This window comes from Apodemus sylvaticus, chromosome 3, assembly GCF_947179515.1.
Source record: "Apodemus sylvaticus chromosome 3, mApoSyl1.1, whole genome shotgun sequence".
NCBI lineage: Eukaryota > Metazoa > Chordata > Mammalia > Rodentia > Muridae > Apodemus > Apodemus sylvaticus.
This window is the reverse complement of record NC_067474.1, coordinates 169274976-169295410: the sequence shown is the minus strand read 5'-3', so window position 1 is coordinate 169295410 and position 20435 is coordinate 169274976. Positions and strand designations below refer to the sequence as shown.

At 49.6% G+C, this 20435-nt stretch overlaps 1 long non-coding RNA gene across 2 annotated transcripts; it reads left to right on the top strand.

The window, feature by feature from the left end:
• The first annotated feature begins 16713 nt into the window (after nucleotides 1-16713).
• LOC127681735 (uncharacterized) lies at nucleotides 16714-20140 on the top strand. Of its 2 annotated transcripts, none has more exons than XR_007977161.1 (3): nucleotides 16714-16913; nucleotides 16998-19013; nucleotides 19472-20140. It is a non-coding gene; the product is annotated as an uncharacterized LOC127681735 (long non-coding RNA). The 2 variants fall into 2 exon arrangements; XR_007977162.1 differs by lacking the exon at nucleotides 19472-20140 and having other exon boundaries at nucleotides 16998-17126; nucleotides 17817-19456.
• The last annotated feature ends 295 nt before the right edge of the window (nucleotides 20141-20435 follow it).

Sequence of the window (20435 nt, the reverse complement as noted above, 5' to 3'; positions counted from 1 at the left end):
GGTTACAGAAGTAATGAGCTAGTCTGAAAACAAGCTGAAACTTATGGCCTGAGCTTCATGAAATATTAAGCCTCAGAGTTGTTATTTCGGGGAACAGAGTGGACAGGTTGTGTTGTGGGTTGCCCTGGTGCAGTTTGTATTCCGATGTTAATTTCTGCTTCCTCGAGAGGAGTGGATTGCACACACTCAGATGATTTCATGTGAACCTTCTCCCCATTCTAACTGGTCAAATAAAGGCTGGAGCCTGTGACTGGGCAGTGGAAGGGAAAGGTGGGACTGGAGGTTTTAGAATGTAGGAAGGGTAGGGAACAACAGAGGAGAGGATGGAGGAAGAAAAGGTAGAAGGAAGAGGTAGCAGAACCATCTGGAGAAGCCATAGGTAGCGAGGGATCTCATACCAGGGAGATAGATCAGTGCAGTGGTAGATCTGCCCGGTCTAGGCATACAGCTTATAAATATAGTAACTGAGTTGTGTGGTTTTTGCATGGGCTTATTAGGGTTGGAGATATACTGCAGTAAGGTTGGAAATACCCTCACGGTTCTGTTTGGTTCACTCTAGTCAGGGTGACTGTGGGTTTTCCATAGTTTTAGGGTTTTTCTCCCAACCTCTCTATTACCAAAATAGCAACTTTGAGACTTCTTTTATATGAATAAACACGTAGGCCAATAACTTTGGCTCTGTTCCCTGACTAGCTCTTATTTCAATAATCCAGTTTATCCTAAGCATGGTACAAGGCTGGCTATGTTCTTCTGTTTCATGTACCCGTCTCTTCCTCAAAGTTCAGGGCAAATCTCCTGAGTCTATTTCCCAGAATCTCCATCCCCACCCCTCTGCCAGAACTCCCACCTTCCGTTTCCTGCTGCAGCTCATTGGGCATAGGCTTTTTTAATTGACAGGTGTACACGAGATTCTCTCTATATTGCGTGGTTTTAGGGTCATCCTGGCTAGGGTGAAGAGAAAATGAAGAAAGGACAGACACGTGGACAGAAAAGCTGGGCTTGGGCGGGTAGTGTGCTTTTATGGAGGTAGATCAGCACATTTATTTTATTCTTTCAAATTTCGGGGTGGGTTCATTGCATTCAGCCAAATGAGGAGGTGGGTTGGATAATCGTGGTAGGAGGTATCTGTAAGCAACAGTTTCAGGATGTGGTCACCTGGGGGGAAGAAAGTGTTGTTAGCAAGAGGTTGACTGTTGGTAGCATCTGTACTTGGAGCAGAGGAAGGCTTTGCCATTCCCATGGGTCTGAGGGGTTGGGGACCCTGACGTGGCCCTGCTCATCCCAATAATATGCGTTTGCTCAGAACTGCATTCACTCCCTACATACTCTAAACAAAAGAATAAGATGCTCCCTGTGGGCTGGGTGTGGTGGCATGCACCTTTGATTCCAGCACTTGGCAAGTGCATCTGTGGGAATCTGAGACAGCCTGGTCTGTATGGTGAGTTCCCAGCCAACCTGAACTACATAATGAGACCACTAAAAAAATTCTCCTCCCCTAGCACCATGAGTAACTCTCCCTTATTGTCAATTTCCATTCAAATATATGCTAGACTATAGCTGGGTACAGGGTGAGGGGGCCAATACTGGCTCTGAGTGCTAGACTGTGTCTCCTGAATGAGTATTTAGGGACTAACCCCTATTTACAGAATGTGCTGATCTATAATTTGGCCTGCATATAATTAAAACCAGATGTGTCTCTTGAAATGCTGTGTTCCGTTGACATCACTGGGAGGCCTGCTGCATCCTTAAGGGAAACAGAGGAGCAGTGGATTTGGGACAGAGGATGTTGGGGGTGGAACTGGGAAGAATGGAGGGAGGGGATGTATTGTATGAGGGGATAATAAATAAAAAAGACCAGATGCATCATGGGAAGGAGCATTTGTAGTAAGCCCTGGCTTACACAATCCAAGCCTGTCAATCAAAACAGAGCCATCGTTAGTATACCCCTTAGCAACAAAACTCCTTCTTTCAGACCTCATAAAAAAAGGCCTGGGACAATCACCAGAGGAGCTTGCAACTCTCTTTGTAATGTATCTGACGTACACTGTTACTTATGATGATGATGATGATGATGATGATGATGATGATGATGCATATCATCAATGTATTATGAAAGGGAGACATGGAAATGATTTACATGATGAAATATGTTGGAACTTTAGTGAAAAGGGCAGCTTCATGCCCCAGAATATCACCAGCTTCAAAAGAGAAATAACTCTCGTCATCCAGGACCATGTTGATACCTCCAGGCGCTGGGAAGAACTGTCTCTGACTTTCAGGCCATTTGGCCATCTCTGTTCTTCCCTTAGCACCTCATCCCACAGCTACTGTGTGGTTGCCTGGAGAATTTTTCTTTGAAGTTTTTCTGGAGGCATAATGCTGCCTGGTTGTTTAGTTCCAGCTACACCCCTTACGCCAGTACTCTGTCAGACTGTGGAAGAAGCCTTCTCAGTGCTTGTCCTGCTATGTCGCTCACTGCTGCGTATCTGCCTCAGTTAAGGCAGTGTGGCAGGAAGGACAGATCTGCAGTCTAAGCCCCGTGACCCATGAGTGGGCCATCAGCTTCACAAGGGCTCAGCCCATAGAGATAGCAGCTCTGCTAGTGACTTTGCTCTTGAGTAAAGTTTGTTACAATTTTGCAATCTGTGTTCTCTTCTGCAATGTAAAAAATACATTCAGTCTTTCCTCCTGCTACTTAGTTCCCAACAATATCGACTCTGAGAGTAATTATTAAAAAATGCCATAAGCTTTGGTTCATCCCCTTACTAGTATATAACTTACTTAACCCATTCAAACTATTCTATGTCTGCCACATGGTTAGTTACCTGTCCTCAGTTTTCATGTGTCCAAGTCCAGGGTGCATTCTCTTTCTTCTATGCTGAGTTCAGCTCCCTGCTGGTATAAGTCTGTCCCCTCAGCATTCCCAGGTAAATCTCTCTTTATTCTAACCTGAATTCATCTATCTGTTCATTAGTTACCTTTCCTTCAGTCCTGGCCTGCTTCATGTGTCTTGCTCGTGAATCTGGCTCACCTCTTACTATTTCCCAGAATCCCCTTTCTTCCTGCCAGTGTCCCACCTCCTATTTCCTGCCTCAGCTCATTGGACATAAGATTTTTTTATTGACAGGTAACACTTAAAAGAGATTCTGCACTGCAAGCCTTTGATTATGAAGCCAGAACCTGGAAATACCTGGTCCAGACAGTGACCCCAGGTAACAGATGTCCCCAAAAGACTGATGATGTTGTGGGTCACAGCTTGGAGCTCTGTGTCCATCCACAAGATGTGCCCACAGGCCGAATTCTTCTCCTTTCTGTCCCAGAGTGTGGCTCCTTCACTCATTTCCCTACATTACTCTACATTACCCAGCTGTCCCTGTGGGCCTGAGACCAGGAAGATGTTACATTGTTGCTAATTACATTGTTGCTAACTGAGTATCCCCTGCCTCTTTACAACCTTTGGGTCAGTGGGGGATACAGGTGCTACTGAAAGGTTACATAACATTTTCAAGGTAACAAGAACCTCTGCAGAGTGTGGAGAAGCTACATGACTTGGTGGGTGTCAGACCTCCCCAGGTCAGGTGAGGACCCTTGGTGACCTTTTTCACCTCTTTCTGGCTCACCAGGAGAGAGCAGTAAGGACTCTTCAGAACCAGTTGAGGTCTGGTAGAGCTGCTCAGTTGACTCTCTCCATGAGGTGACAGGCGCTGCAATGGGTGGAGAAGTTGTTCTGAACTTCTTCTTCCCTGATTCCTATGTTGGTGTGTTGGGATGCAAATCCATAGAGAAGCAGATCCAGTTGCTCCCCAAATCCCCAAGATCCTCTTGTCTTCTTCATTCCTGTAGTTGAGATCAGCTACACCCCTGACTACCCTGGATGAGGAAGTAGATGATTGGGGGGTCACGATCTTAGTAGAAGGACGTGATGTTTGTGCTTGTTTGTGGTCTGTCTCCAACAAGGACCAGGCGTCTGTTGAGAACATGGATCCAGCACAGTGGCTGGGGAATGCTGGCTGAGCCCCGGTAATGCAGCCACATCAAAGCAAGCACTCAGCTGTGGAACCACATCCCCAGTTTCCTCCAGCTCCATGGAGTGTAGCTTCAGGCCTGTGGCCCTCATGCACCAGCCTCTTCAATGTTGGCAGAATAGTACTTGTGGGGTAGACGGTGGTGACACACAAAATGATGGAGGGTCACAGGTTCTGAGGAAACTTTGTATGCTTGTACACGGCACACATTCACTGGTTAAACACTGTTTGTCCACCTGCTCGGTGTTTGACTTTGACAAACACTGAAGGCCTGAGGAGAATTCTGAACTGATTAGAAACTGGTCAATATCCTTCTCATTCACCGGGGCACTCAGACCAGATCACATTTCATTTATGCTGACTAACAGAGTCCTCTGAGGTGATAAGTGCCTCTTGCTCTCTGACTTGTATGCTGTAATGGCTGGCGAGATGGCTCAGAGGGTAAAGGCAGTTGCTGAAGACCTGAGTTCAATTCCAGAGCCAACATGATAGAAGGAGAGATCTGAGTCTTGCAAGTTGTCCTGTGGCCTCTCACATGTGCAGACATGTATACACACACACACACACACACACACACACACACAAGCACATACAGACAGATATACAGGCACACACACACACACACAAGCACATACAGACAGATATACAGGCACACACACACAAGCACATACAGACAGATATACAGGCACACACACACACACATATGCACAAATGCACGCTAAATAAATATAAAAGTTGGGGAACAACAACATAGAAAAGCCCCAGAGAGAACACCTGCAGACGTTTACAGATCATTTTAAAAGCATTATCCTTCTTGTTCTGATAAATGTTTTCCTGGTAGCCGACCATCTCCTGGCTTCCCCAGAAGCAGTGGGCTACAGCAGGAGTGCGATCTGCCCTGGATCCAGCACATACGGATCCCAGTTTGTTGAGGTTCTGGGGCGGAAGGAGGGTGAGTGTGATCAAGAACTTCACTGGCAAAGAATAGGCGTGGCATGGAGCCAGCCGGGTCAGGACAGACAGCACTTCCTTGGGCTTTGGAAAGATGGAAATGTCACAGGAGATGGAGGAGGCAGAGGGAGGAGGGCTGGGCTTGGGCGGGTGGAAGCCCTTTGCTTGTTCCTTACAGAGCTCACTGGGGTCAGTGCTTGTGGCACTGAGGGAGCTTTACTTTTAGACTAATCAATAGCCTGCGACATTAAAATGCTTGTGTACAATAAGTCATTTTCTGCTTCAGATAGCTCACGACTGTCGGGATCAGGATCCAGCTGTGGGTCCCACATTGGTTCTTGCAGCAAAACTTCATGACCCATGATGAGGGCGGGTTGGCATTAGGCGCCTGAGTCTATGGCTCCACAGCCTGCTTGCTGACCACTCCCAAAGCCCCCGGCCCCAGCTGATCTTCCCATCTCCCCTCTGCTTGTAGGGAACCAGAGGTTCCGTGTTCATTTCTCTCACAGTGGAAATGCCACTCACCTCTAGTCTTCTCTTTCTCAGGGATTCTATCAATCAACAGTGTGTGTTTGAAACTCTGTGTTTTCAGAGTTGATGGAATCTCTCGGTCATGGGGGCCATCACCTGCAAAAGGTCAGGTTACTCATGGAACCAGCCAGGTCAACCAGGAGTGCTCCCCAGTGGCTTCCCACACTCCCGAACTGCTGTTGGCATCTGATTGGTTAATCTGACGAAACATCATGAAGCCCTACAGTGAGTTTCGGCCTGAGGAGTAATGGCACAGACAACACAGAAGGGAACAGGCACGGGGCTTCTGGGCATGCTCAGGACTGCTGTCTACTCGGAAAGTCTTGGCATTCCCACCTGGTTAGCACATCATGGCCATGCCATGGGGGCCGTGGCTCCAGGAACTGTCAGGTTCTGCCCCAGCAATGCCAAGGACATCCTCCATCCCAGTGTTAGTGAAACTGCAGATCCCATAGAATGTTCACACCATGAGCTCCTACATCCCCTGGATACAGAACCTGAGATTCTCGCAGCCCTCTGACAGCTCTGCGGCCACAGCCCAGTTTTCGCGTCCCTTGAACAAAGGGAGTTTGAAGAACTTCAAGGCTGTTTCCAGCCCAATAAAAACAAATACCTTTTTTTCTTAAGGAGAAACTTTGGGCAGACAGGATGAAGCACAGACACAAAGCCCTATTGTGGGTCCCTTGCCTTTTGCCATGCTGCAGAGCTCCTGTGATCTCGTTAAATGGGAACTGGGGCTCAGACCGTGAAGCGGTGTGGGTGAGTCAGCCTCGAAGCAGCTTCTCCTGCCTCCCACTTGGATGCTCCCGTCTCATCTTGCCCTTTTGGCTCATTTAGCTAAACATCAGTGGCTCGGTAAGGACAGCTGCCGAGGATTTCGCCGTAGATGTGATGATCATTAGCGGGTTGTTTTTCTTTTCCTCTGTGGCCGGGTAATGACATTGCTGTACACAGGAAAAGCAGGTTCCAGGGTGTCTGCCAGTGCTGCAGACATCTCCTTCATCAACCCAGGATCATGAGCTGTGTGTGGTGGCTCTCCAGTGATTCCAGTGCCGGGGGTCGGGGGGAAGCCGAGGGAAGAGGATGGGCTTGACTTTGAAACAACCTGGGCTACACACAAGGAGCTCCTGGCCAGCCTGGGCTACTGGATAAGAACATGGATGGGTAGTGAGATGATGGCATTATAGTTAAGAGAACTCACTACTCTTGCAAAGGATAGGAGGTCAGTTCTCAGCGCCCACCTCAGTGGGGCCCAGTACCAGTTTTATTGCCAGTTCTAGATCTGACACCTTCTTCTGGCTTTGGGCACCCACACATGTGGCATAAGCACACACACACACACACACACACACACACACACACACATACACATACACTCAAACACATACACAAAATTTCTCAAACACACAAAAATTTCTTTAGAAGAAAGCTAGAGATCTTGTCTCAAAACAAACAAACAAACAAACAGACAGACAGACAACAACAACAGACAACAATAACACCTCAGATTCCATTCACCCATGCTGCCTTTGCTGCAGGGAAAGGCATCTGGAGAGGGTCATGGTGGGGCCCTGTGTGTTCTTCTCAGACTGACTTCAGCTGTTAAGTCACGTGGTTTCTTCTGGGCCGCAGGGACCTAAGTGCTGGAACCCAATCCCATCTGTTCACAGAGGGATGGTGGCTTCTGAGATGGCAGCGAGGGTGTCAGGAACTAGGAGGTGCAATGAAGGGTGTGTATAGAAGGGCAGAGCACGCATGCACTCGCGCGTGTGTACACACACATACCAGAGAGTAGGTCGCGCCGGGAGGTCATCTTCCCACTCAAATAATTTTGCCCTTGGGGACCCGGGTGAGTTTCAAATACCACCACCGACCACAGGAACAAGATGACTCAGGAAGGAAGCTATCCATTCCCATATTGTGAGTTTTTCCCCACCCCTATGAAGGTGTCCAGAAGTTCCCATGCAAAAGCACAGCACAGCCCGGACAGCAGAAGGTCAGCAGGAGAGACTGCCCAATAAGCCAGGATCCTTGATGAGGCCACAGGGGTCTCTGCTTCTCCCTGTCAATGTGGGTGGGATCTCTCTGTTCACTGCGGCTCCTCTGCAAAGAGGAGCATCCCTGAAGGGGATTTACTTGCCTAGGTCCCTGTGGCAGCAATCTAGCCTGCTGCCTCGGATAAGCCAGAGTGGATCTAGGTCAGCGCGTCTCAGGCAGCTAAATGCTGGATAAATGGCAATGTGTGTTCATATGGGCAGCAGAGCCAGGGCTACCTGCTGCTAGTTCACAGCGGCTAACAGGTGTGAAATAAAGTCGCGGACATAACCTTGCCTCTCAGGTCTGGTCTTGCCAACGTTATTGGGTCTCTGGCTGCCTCTGAGCTGTCTCATGAAACAATTTCACCTTTTCTGTTGGAGTGTGAGCTTCCCTCCTGCCTCACGGGCTCCTTCTTTGCAGAGTCCGGGCATAAAGTAGGAGGCATGGTCCTCCTCCTTATCTGGTCTCCACGGCATTCCTCGGCTCACGTGTCAGCTCCTGTGTGTAGGTTGCAGCTAACAAGGTTTGTCGTGCCTGGGATTTTATGGCAACCATCTGGAATTCTTGGACATTCTCAGACTAACTCAGCTGGCCTAAATTTGGAAGCAAAAAGAAAGGAGGGAGGTCCACCCGTTGATTTTTCATTTTGGGGATTATACCATTAAGTATCCCAGAATTTGGGGAGACCAGACCCAGATATTGGGGAAATGGATTCTTTCTCTATCTCTATCCCTCTGGCACAAAAGTTCAGGCTCCCTGCAAAGATAAAGACACAGTCTATACCACACCCAAGACTTTTGAAATCAGTCAACCACAGAGTCCCCAAGATCAACCCCAGGTTCCACGTTCCTAGTGAGACTTGTTGAAACCTGACAGTTGTTATGGTTTCTGAGATGATTTCGTAGGAGAAAAGGACATATAGGGTAAGACCATGTTGGGGTGGGGAGGGGTCGAGGGCGAGTTTCAGGAAAAGGCCCAGAGCAGAACCTTCTGTGCTGTGTCTCCCAGGGGCCATTCTCCTGACAGATGTGGGACAAGACAGCTAGGGGTCAGACTCATGCCTGGAGTTCTTATTAAGTTGCATGAGGAGACCTGATTGGTAGTTACAAGCGGCTGTCACAGCCTCCTCATTTTCACTGGTATTCGTGGCCCAAAGTACCCTTCTGGGTTGGCCAATCCTGCATTTGGTGTGGCTCTTACCACCCTAAATAATAACATCAGTCTATCCAGGGTGACCCAACATCCTAGACAGAGTGTGGATCCTATTGGGGCATCTTAGGGGTGATGCTCTGTGAATGCTGAGGACAAACGCAGGGTATCATCTGGGTGGAGTTCTTCACCTTACACAGTCCTCTGAGCACAGCACACACCACGGGGAGGGAGAAGATGAGAGAACACGGCCTGCTGGGTCTCTAATCCCCTCTCAGAGACTGCCTGGCGCTTCCTTCTCTCCTTCTCTCCTTTGTGCAACCTCTGTTGAAATTCCCCGGAACTATCCTGCACACCCCTGATGACAAAGTTGTTTTTTTTCTTTTTTTGTAAAATATTTTCCTCTGAGGGAAGCAGGCACCCTGCTTTTCTCTCAGTGAGAGAGACATGTTCTTCTGGATACTTTTAAAATTCACTAAAAATCTTTTGACTCTTTTGCTAAGGGGAAGCAACCTTCCAACAGAGACACACACAGATGATATCCTTTGAATGTTGGCACAGAGACTAAATCAGGTCCCAGGAGGCACCGCACTTGCTAATGGACTCCCCTCCCTCTCTCAGAGGAGGAAAGCCAGCCTCTCCCTCTCTAGGACCACTGGACCCCCAGTTGGGCTTCTCTCTCCCACATCCCTGGCATGGCCTCAGGACGGGCGGATGACCAACCTTCCCTGTTAAGTGACGAACCCACTCAGCTGTGTCTTCCATGAACATTGTGTGTTCCAACCTGAGGCATGTCAGAGGGGTTCTCTCTGGGGTGGGGGTGGAGTTGCTGTTCTTCTGCACACAGCAGCCCTCGTGTCTGTGTTCTCTGTGGGTACCCACAGGCTGCGCACTGCAGCAGAAGATGTTTTCTGTTTGAACTTTTGCCAGGTGGTTGAGAAGAATGTTCTAGCAATGCTGCTTTAGACTTGTGCAGCAGGAAGGTATTGCAGGAAATATTTTAAAAGTGACACCAAGTTCCTGTGCCCTATACCTTCTCAGCCATCCACCCCCTGTGGTCAGCAGTCACAAATCCCCTTAACCCAGTAAATCAAAACTCTAGAAGCTTATAATTAATCAGTCAGATTTATATATCAATAGATTCTCAATTCACAAGATGCCCACACAATAATTTCAGAGCCAATTGACAATGACGCAAGCTGCCCACCTAGATTAGACAAGTTATCCCAATTATTCTATCCCTATATGATATTATAGCTACCTGTGGCTATTTAAACCCACCCAGAATTTGGATTGTCCTGTTCTTCCTGCATCTTCCTTCCTTCTCCCCCTGTCCTCTCTCTGTCTCTGTCTCTGAAACTCTTAGCTCTGCCTCCCCTTTCCCTGTCCAATCACAGGATTCTTGTATTAATATTTAAATTAACTGGACAGGGAAAATTCTGCTGCAGGAGGGACTCCTGACACAGAGACTGCAGGGTCCATACCAAGCTCTCCTGGTCCATGCCCAGAGTATCCAGTCGTTCCACCTGGGTCTTTATCCTTAGAATTCTCTCTCTCTCTCTCTCTCTCTCTCTCTCTCTCTCTCTCTCTCTCTCTCTCTCTCTCTCTGCATATGCACATATTATCACACATGCAGGCTGGGGCTGGAGATGCAGAGTAGAGGATAAACTACTGGATCCCAGGGTCTCCTGAGATCCAGTCTCTCCCAAGTCTCCTGAGATCCAGAGCAGGAAAGCAGGGCAGGCTGGCTTAGACGTTGCATGATGCCCCCGTTTTGCAGGCTCAGCCAGCCATTCCACTTCTGAGCACAGTGCCTGGGGAGTCTGGGACAGCAGCAACTGTGGTTTGAAGAAGTAGGTCCCCGATGAGGCTGTGGCCATCCTATGGCTTGGCTCCATCTTGATAGGGACAGAGATATCATGTCTATGTGTTTGGATTTTTTTATGTTGTAGGTCGGAGCTCGTTCTGTGTGTCACCATGACAGTGTCCTATGGTACATGCAGTCTATTTTTTCGTGACACCATGAAGCACATGACGCAGTTGGTGGGTGGTGGGTGGGTATCTCACCCAAGATCCCACTGCAAATAGATACTAAGGTCACAAAGTGCTTTGGACCCACTGAAGCCTGTGTCTCTGGTCACCAACACCAGGGGGCAGGATGAGACAGGAGAACAGGCAGGCTGCTGCAGGTCTCCCATCTCCCATTCACTCCAGTGACAGCCTCTGAGATCCACCCTCTCCGGATGCCCTGAAAGAAGTGGCAGGGGCATCAGATAAAGCACAGAGAAAACAGTTCCCTTCTCAATGGCTTCCAGAATCTTTCGAGAAGGATGGAGATAGGAGTAGAAGAAACCTGTACAAAATGTGAGTCTTGAGCACTGGTGTTCCTAAAAGGTCCAGAAAGAGGGAGCATCAAACTTGTATTAGCAAGAAGAGGCAATGCAGGATGGGCACCCAGCTCACAAGCCCCGCCCATAAGCCCCACTCACAAGCCACGCCCACAAGCCCAGAGCCTGTCGGCTGCTATCTGGTTCAGAAACCATCTTCACTTGTGCTTTCAGGGCATTGGCCAGGCTGTTGTGCCTTGGGCTTCTGGATGCCCTGGTGCCATGGTTTTGCTGGGGATTCCCTTCCGGTGCCACACATCCCTGGGTGGCATATTCTCAGGCCTCTTAACTTAGTTTTCCTCTTCACTGGCAGCAGTACTGTCCTGTGCACGGAAGAAGCCCAGCCCCTTCACCGAGCCCTCTAGGCAACCTGCTCATCCGTGTCACATTGGGCTCTGGTTCTCAGGAGACCACAAAGATTCAGGACCCTAGCTGGGTCCTTTGGCATCCACTTCTCCAGAACTCCCATTCCCGGGGCACTTTTTAGGGTGCACTCGGGGAAGTGTCAAGGGTGTGCTGGTCTACATAGAGTCACACAAGCCCTGGCTGAGCCTTGGTCGTGTTGAGGTGCATGTCTGCGTGTGCCTTCTTTAGGGGTAGCCCTTCCTATCTTCCTATAAACACTTCTCCCTGACGTCTTCCTCAGTGTTACCCTTCTCTTTCTCCTCCCGTCTCCAGCCTTCTTGGCCATGATTCTTAGTAAACCACGTTCCCCCCAAGCTTACGGAGCCTGGAATGAGCTTTCAGTTTTTCAGAGCCTCTGGAGAGCTGTCCAGAGAGACCCACTCTTATGCAATCTGTATTGTTACTGCACACTTATGCTCTGGTGCACCAGTGTGCTCCGGTACACACCTCAGTACCATTATCCCCGGCCTTCCCTTAACCAGGCACAGAAGCAGATGTAGTTAAACATACAGATTGACTGAGGGCCAGCAGCATGGGCTTAATGGACACCAGTCTATAGGAGAAGGGTAAGCTGGCACGGGCTTGCATCTCCTAAGACTGGAGTCCATGCTGGGTAGGGAAGGGAGTGCCTGTAATTCTGAACTGCTATTCATGTTGTGAGGACCAGAGTTACAGGGGAGTCAGCTATGAGCCTGTGAGCAGAACCAAAGCAGAGAACAGAATGGAAAGGCGTCTCTGATCCTGCCCTTGCCCGGGCTGGCTGCTGCCTATGGGTTGGCTGGGGCCCAATGGCCAGTGCATACACGATGTGACACGGCTGTCCCATGCCTAATAGGACATATGCTACCAGGGACTTCTGGGAGAGCCCAGTCCATAGGAACGAAGGTGCAGGTGTGAAACACACCTAAGCCAGCATGCTGGTTGTCACTTAAGTCAGTTAGGCCAGGGCACATGTCTACAGCTTCATCTCCCCAGCCCCGTGCAGAGTGCTGGTTTGGACGTCTCAGTGTTCTCTGAGTGGTCCCAGGGTGTAGTGTGATTTATTTTGAGTGACTGGCCATTGAAAGGATCTCCAGCTGCTAGTCAGCTGGCCCTTTAAGAGAACTGCTTGACCCTATGGCCTTGTGTCAGTTGCCTCTTGGACTTCTGTGAACATGAGAGGATGTGAAAAACCATCAGAGGCTGAGAGAGGAAGACTAGGATCCAAGTGGCAGAAAAATATGATCATAGAAGAGGGTCAGAGAAGATGGCTGATGCAGAAAGAAGGAAGATTGCATAGGGCTAGAAGAGAGAAGCCAGTCTAAGCAGAAGAGAGATTGAGCAGAGTGGACATAGGAGACCGGTGAGCCTGGAGAAGCTAAGCTGAGCCTGGAGAAGCTGAGCTGAGCCTGGAGAAGCTGAACTGAGCCAGGAGAAGCTGAGCTGAGCCTGGAGAAGCTGAACTGAGCCAGGAGAAGCTGAACTGAGCCAGGAGAAGCTGAACTGAGCCAGGAGAAGCTGAACTGAGCCAGGAGAAGCTGGGCTGAGCCAGGAGAAGTTGAGCTGAGCCTGGAGAAGATGAGCTGAGCCTGGAGAAGCTGAATTGAGCCAGGAGAAGCTGGACTGAGCCTGGAGATGCTGAGCTGAGCCAGGAGAAGCTGGGCTGAGCCAGGAGAAGCTGAGCTGAGCCAGGAGAAGCTGAGCTGAGCCAGGAGAAGCTGGGCTGAGCCTGGAGAAGCTGAACTGAGCCAGAAGAAGCTGGGCTGAGCCTGGAGAAGCTGAGCTGAGCCTGGAGAAGCTGAGCTGAACCAGGAGAAGCCGGGCTGAGCCTGTAGAAACCGGGCTGAGCCTGGAGAAGCTGAGCTGAGCCTGGAGAAGCTGAGCTGATCCAGGAGAATTTGAGCTGAGCCTGGAGAAGCTGAGCTGAGCCTGGAGAAGCTGAGCTGAGCCAGGAGAAGCCGGGCTGAGCCTGGAGAAGCTGAGCTGAGCCAGGAGAAGCCGGGCTGAGCCTGGAGAAGCTGAGCTGAGCCAGGAGAAGCCAGGTTGAGCCTGGAGAAGTTGAGCTGAACCAGGAGAAGCAGAGCTGAGCCTGGAGAAGCTGATCTGATCTAGGAGAAGCTGAGCTGAGCCTGGAGAAGCTGAGCTGAGCCTGGAGAAGCTGAGCTGATCCAGGAGAAGCTAAGCTGAGCCTGGAGAAGCTGAGCTGAGCCTGGAGAAGCTAAGCTGAGCCTGGAGAAGCTGAGCTGAGCCTGGAGAAGTTGAGCTGAGCCAGGAGAACCAGGGATGATATTGTTAGGAGGCAGTGGAAGGTAGATTGGGCTAGCAGACCGAGAAGACTTTTGGCGACAGTTGAGCCAGAACTGAGCAGATAGACTAGAGCAGTTGCTATCGTTTGGAGCGACTGGTATTGGGAAAGCTGGGCCAAGGGACTGTTGAAGCAGACTGTTGGGAACGTTTGAAGGGCTGGGCTGGAATCTGGAGGAGGGCTGGCAGGGAGTTAAGGGAACTGGTTACTGTTTGTAAGAAAAGGAGACATTAAAAATGTTTAAAAGAAAAAACAAAATAATTTTTTTTTAAAAGCCTACACATTTTACACCAGGGACTGCATTTCTCAGATCTCTGTAGGAACCGCTACCCACTGGCATGGGGACAGAGCTCGAGGCAGGGGTAACTGCTGCTCATAAAGGAGGCGTGCCAGCTGCAGAAAAGCTTGCCCCTCCCCATATCCTGAATCTCACGGCTACCACCGCAGAGCGTTCTTTGTGCACAGTTGTGAGGTACAGTTCACCTGAGAAGAAGGAGATCCCGGCTGGGAGCTGGGGGTATCTTATGCCCACTTCTGATGTTTCCCTCGAGGTGGAAGTGTCCCCTTCCTGGACCGTGGCCTCTTGTCCTGGGTGGACATAAGCCCATGGATACTTTGCTCATCAGATATAGACAGAATTTAAGGATACATGAGGTGATAGGATTGGACCTCTCTCCCTGCTCCCTCTGAACCCAATCTGGATGAAGCAGTGAGCTATCCAGCCTCCCCAGCAATGAAGCCTCTTGCTGGGAGGGTCTCACGAGGTCTGCTCTGGGGCCGAAAGCCTGTTTGGATCTCTCCCAAAGTTGTGCCCGCAGCCACCACAGTGGTCATTGCAACGGCCTGTTGACCCACAAGGCTCATTCTTTACCTGGTTTATAGCTTGAGTTTTAAACAAGGTGGTGTTATTTGGGTCTCCGTATTAGTCAGGGTTCTCTAGGGTCACAGAATGTATGGAGTGCCTCTATACATTAAGGGAATTTATTGTGATGACTTATAGTCTATAGGCCAACTAACCCAACAAAGGGCAGCTATGGATGGGCAGTCCAAGAATCTAGTAGTTGCTCAGTCCTACAAGGCTAGCTGTTTCAGCTGGTCTTCTGTAGAGGTAGGTTCCAACAGATGTGCTGGCCAGTAAGTGCAAGCAGGTGAAGAAGAGTGAGACTTCCTTCTTCTGTTGTCCTTAGGAAGGCCTCCAGCAGAAGGTGTGACCAAAATTAAAGGTGTGTACCACCACTCCTGGATCTCTTTATCCAAGGCTGACCTTGAACTCAGAAATCTGCTTGCCTCAGTCTCCTGGGATTAAAGGCATGTACTTACCTTGCCTGGACCTAAGCTTTTCATGGCCACTGTGCCTCACGATCTCCATGTCAAGATCCAGGTCAGAAGCCGGTGTCCTTCCAGCCTCAAGATCTGGATCATAGGTGTGTCCTCCAATTCTGGACTGTAGTTCATTCCAGATGCAGTCAAGGTGACAACTAGGAACAGCCATCACAGGCTCATCAAAGGTCTAACAGAAACCAGGCTTATTTATTTATTTGTTTGGTTGGTTGGTTGGTTTTTTGAGACAGGGTTTCTCTGTGTAGCTCTGGCTGTCCCGGAACTCACTCTGTAGACCAGGCTGGCCTTGAACTCAGAAATTTGCCTGCCTCTGCCTCCCCAGTGCTGGGATTAAAGGCATGTGCCACTACCACCAGACAGAGACAGCGTTTTAAATGACCATTGTTTCCTTCTGCCTTGGTGCTTCTGTCATTGTAAATGAGATGCTGGCTCTGGCAGTAGCATGCCCGAGTTTGAATCTGGGTGCTGCCTCTTACCTGCTGCATAGCCTGGGCACCCATGCCTTCCCCAACTGCATGTTCCTACAGTGAAGCAGGGAACTGTGATACCCACCACTGGCTTATGAATCAGATGGGGTGCACTGAACGTGCAGGTGCTCTGCCAACATGGGCATCCTGCCTGCTGATCTGCAACATCCAACCAAAGACCCCCTTTCTCATCACAGTATCTGTGTTCTATGTGCCCAGGCAGCAGGTGCCACATGCTCAGCCTTGAAACTCCCGCCCACACACACACCAACAGAAAGACCAGGCCAGGAAAGAACCGGGGTCCTTCACGGCCTACAAGCCTTCTCTCACTGACTTCTATAGAGGGACTGACACCTAGGCTTAAAAGGCGCAGCAACTTGGAAAATGTCCCAGGTGCAGCAACAGGTCTAATCATCGTCCCGTCACCCTGGGGGGACAACACCACAGGGACCACAGTGCGCGGGCAACCACAGACATCCATGCTGAGCCAGAAGGTGGCTCAGAAGAGCTCAGCTCTGGCAGTGAGGACGATGAGGCGGCAGATCAATCATTTTGGTATGTTTTTCTTTTCTGTGTATGTACAAAGAAAAGGTAATAAAGTCTGCCAGTAAAATTCAAGTGTTCCCAACAAGGATTCTAAAAGCGTTATGTGAGGGTTTAATACACTCTGATTTTTGTTTTTCCCTTTAGTGGCCCATCACATGACAGCGGGCAGTAGAGATTGGATGGAATGTAGTACTCAGCCCCAGACCCAGAACTGACTTAAAATGTAAGTTCAGCTCTGCAGCTCAGCAGCCCTGTGAGCTTGACCGCATTACTTAATCCCTTTGAACGTCGATTTCCATACCGACTGCGGGCTGAAATGAGAACAGGGCTCTCTGAATTCCGGGTGAAAACGTGAAACAACTCAAATTGGCTCAAGCTAAGGAAAGGATCGAAGCGCACCTCCTGTAAACCCCAGGGTCCAGTCTCCATGTTGGCCAGGCTTCAGTGGTCTTTCAGGATCTCCTGTCTTGCTGCCAGAGCCACAAGCCATTCCCCATTGCCAGGAAATAGCTAGAACCTGATTGGTCAGATCTGCCAAGGAGCCGAGGGCGGAGTCAGGTCCACCTTCCGGAAGTCTCCTCTGCCTACAGGAAGTGGGTGCTCGCTGGGTACCTAAACCCAACCTCACAGACTACTACAGCTGCTCCCTTATGAAGATGTTTGTGCGTTCTGGTAACAGAGGTGACCTATAGCGGGGCTCCATACACTCGGTCTTCCTTTCCTCACTTCGGGGACTATCTGCTCTTTGGGACTAACCAGGGCAGGTCATACAGGAAGCAGAGGCTTGGAGGTGAGGTAAGGTTGGGTGTGGGCTTCAGAAAGGGGCTCCTACAAGTAACAGAGCCTGTTCTCAGAAAGAGGTTTTTTCTCCTAGGAAGACTGCGCAGCTCTTGTGGGAAGGGCGTAGAGGAAACATCTGGGTGACGTCACTGCGGACTTTGCAGGTCGGGAGTTGGCACTCACCCTATTTTTTTCTCGGTGGAATGGAAGTCTACACTTGAAGGTGCTTGCTGGGACCCACGGAGCACGATTTCTAAGAACCGCTTGGGCTGCTTCCGGGTGGAATTCTCTCCTAAAACCTTTGCTACAAACATCTAAACTTGTGGTCTTAAGGCAGGTGGTGGCCTGAGAGGAGGTGCTTGGACACGGGCTGCTGGTGGGATAAGGGATCATCACACCCAGCTCACTAAGGAGGCAGAGGCTTTTCTGAGTGGGTGTGGAGAACTGTGGTGCAGAGCGTTCCTTACCGGCCCAGCAAGGTTCTCTGCCGTTTCCCTCCCACCACCTCTGGACCCCTATCCAGACATTCACCAGCGCTACAAAGGGCTCAGCGCCTACAGCGCTATTTGTGGCTTTCATGGCTCACGTGGGTCTCCTACTTGGTAGGGAGGAAGCCTTTGTGTACCAGGAAGGCCAGCCGAGGAGGCCGGCGCCTCCTGCCATTTAATCCTAAGCCACAGCAGCAGCTGCCTTTGTGGGGACAATTTCTTTCCTTTCCAAATAGGGACTCGAAGTCATCTGTGCCTCTTGCTGCTACTGTTCCTTCGGAGCTGTGGTGCAGGGCAGCCAATGCTCTTCTCTGCCCCAGGAAACCATTCTCTGGGAGCAGGAAGCACACGGGATATGGGGGTTGGGTTTACCTTGAGAGACTCTCTCTCTCTCTCTCTCTCTCTCTCTCTCTCTCTTTTTTTAGTTTATCTGGTAACAGACATAAGTTGGCACAGTGACTGGCCCCACAGGACACCAGCAGGCAAAGACTGACCACATTATAAAGGTGCTCCGACTTCGATGGGCAGACATAGAGGAAGATGTTTCCTCCCAAAGCTGCCTTCCATGTACTGCAGATGGGCTGCCTTGGAGAAAAATGAGGAGTACCAGCTCCCGTTGGCTGCCTCATCTTTTCCATACCTTGGATTCTCTATCTCCTTGGCCTTCTGCCTCATCTTGATTTCTGGACCCCCACCGCTGCGTACCACTTAGTTGGGTGAACTCTGCATATCTGAGAATGTATTGTATTGTTACCATCTGTGTCCTACCTGCCAGGTGCTCACTGATTAGCACTGACTGATCCACCAGTGAAGGTTTGGAGGTGACACTGTACCCCCAATGTTCCAACAGCCTTAGAGAGGACACCCAGCCTTGCCTCTCCTGAAGGAAGGTTTCTTTCTTCTTTTCTTTTTTTATTATATGAAGTTACACTGTAGCTGTCTTCAGACACCCCAGAAGAGGGCATCAGATCTCATTATGGATGGTTGTGAGCCACCATGTGGTTGCTGGGATTTGAACTCAGGACCTTCGGAAGAGCAGTTAGTGCTCTTAACCTCTGAGCCATCTCGCCAGCTCTGAAGGAAGGTTTCTTAAAGCTGTCTTGAGGTCTGGGAGACAGTGAAACCATCAGGTGCTTGTTCTGAAAATTCAAGGACCTACGTTCAAACCCCAGAGACCCATGAGAAAAAAGCAGCCAGGGCGTGTGTCTTTAAGCCCAGAGCTGGGGAGGAGACAGGAGGATGCCTGAGGCTCGCTGGTAAGCCAGGCTAGCCTCCTTGGGAAGTGAGAGATTGTAAATTTAATTTATTTTTAAAACCTTATTTTAAAACCTTAGTTTTAATGAATGTTCTTCAGTGCTTTAACATCCCTTGTAGCCCACCACCCACCAGCGGTAGTGGGAAAGAAAGGATATAGGGGACATGGACCCGTTGAGAAAGGTTCTTTGGAACAACTCCCTTCTGTGTTGTCTGGAAATCGGCCGTTCAGTTCACAGGTCAGCAGCAGCAGCTCCATCCACTCACAAACACTTCATGGATACACCAGCATGTTGCAAGATATTTCCTATACATTCCATTGAGGCAGTGAGAAGCCAGAGATTGGAGGAAGAGCTAAGAGAAGTGAGGTGAGGAGAGAGGGAGGAGGCCTGGTGGGCCAGACTAGTGGAGCAGAGAGGATATCTAGATGGCTTCAGACGTATTTCTGGTGTTTTGGAGAGGTTAGAAATATTGGGATAAGACTTTGTCCAATTGGCATTATGTAGTGGGGAGTTTTATATACATAAATATATTTGGTTAACTATTGAAGTTTACGAGCTATGCTTTACTGGATACTTGGAAGGAGTGGTGCAGAGGCCTGGCGGGGCGGTACTCATTCTTAACTATTACCCACAACACCAGCAGTCCAGTGTGGTAGAGTCAAGTAGCAACAGTGGTGACATGACCTAGCAGAGTCAGCCAGATCTCAGCCTCAGCTCGAGTCAGCAGGGACCAGGAGGGAGAAGTTCTCAGCTGTGCCTCTCTCAGGAAAGCAAAGATCAGTTGCTTTTTTATTTTTGTTATTTTTTTTTTTTCCCCGAGACAGGGTTTCTCTGTGTAGCTCTTGCTGTCCTGGAACTCACTCTGTAGACGAGGCTGGCCTCGAACTCAGAAATCCGCCTGCCCAGCTGCGAAGATCAGTGAAGACATGAGATCAGAAAGCACTGCACAGCTGGCTGTGTGAGCAAGCTAAACTCTGTCTCGGCCACGCCATATACTCCTGTTTAAACCCTCCAAACATCATGTGTCCTTCGAGTGCCTTACCTCAGCAGCACGTGTGTGTCTCAGCTGACATCACTTTGCCAATCAGCCCGAGTCCTCAGAAAGGGCAACAAACTGCAGCACATCACCAGAAGATTTTTGGTGCATTTCTCTCTATGGTGTCCCAATACATGCAGCTTGACTATGCAACATAAGGCAGACCAATACATGCGCGTCATTAACAAAGAATCCTTCATCACGAGTCCTTTCATGTGTTTGCTTTTGCAGAACATCCTCTGTCCTGTGTCTGCTTCAGTGAAACGTTCCTTCACGAGTCTGCCTTAGCCTTTCACACCTGTGTCCACTTTAAATAAATGTTCCTTCAGGTGATTGCCCCAGCTAAACAACCATCCAGCTAGCTTTCCAAAGAACCCTTAAGTTTCCACTTCAGCATATCAATGTGGGACTCACCTTAGGAAACAATGTGGGTATCATCTGAAGAACACTGCCTGAGGTTGACCTTTGGCCTCTATATGTACATGTACACACACACACACACACACACACACACACAGAGATTGGGGGGGGGACACACATATACACACACATACGAAAACAAAATCACTGAAACCTTGCATTGATCAAGTGCATCAATATATTAGCTACAGCCTCTGGCTGGAGTGGAGACCTGCAACTTCTGACAGGTAATAACTCCTGTCTCATCGCTTCCTCTGGGTCATGACCACATGGGTACATTCACTTGCCAAAATCCTTTTAAAATGTTAAATGTTCCACAACTCCAACAAGTG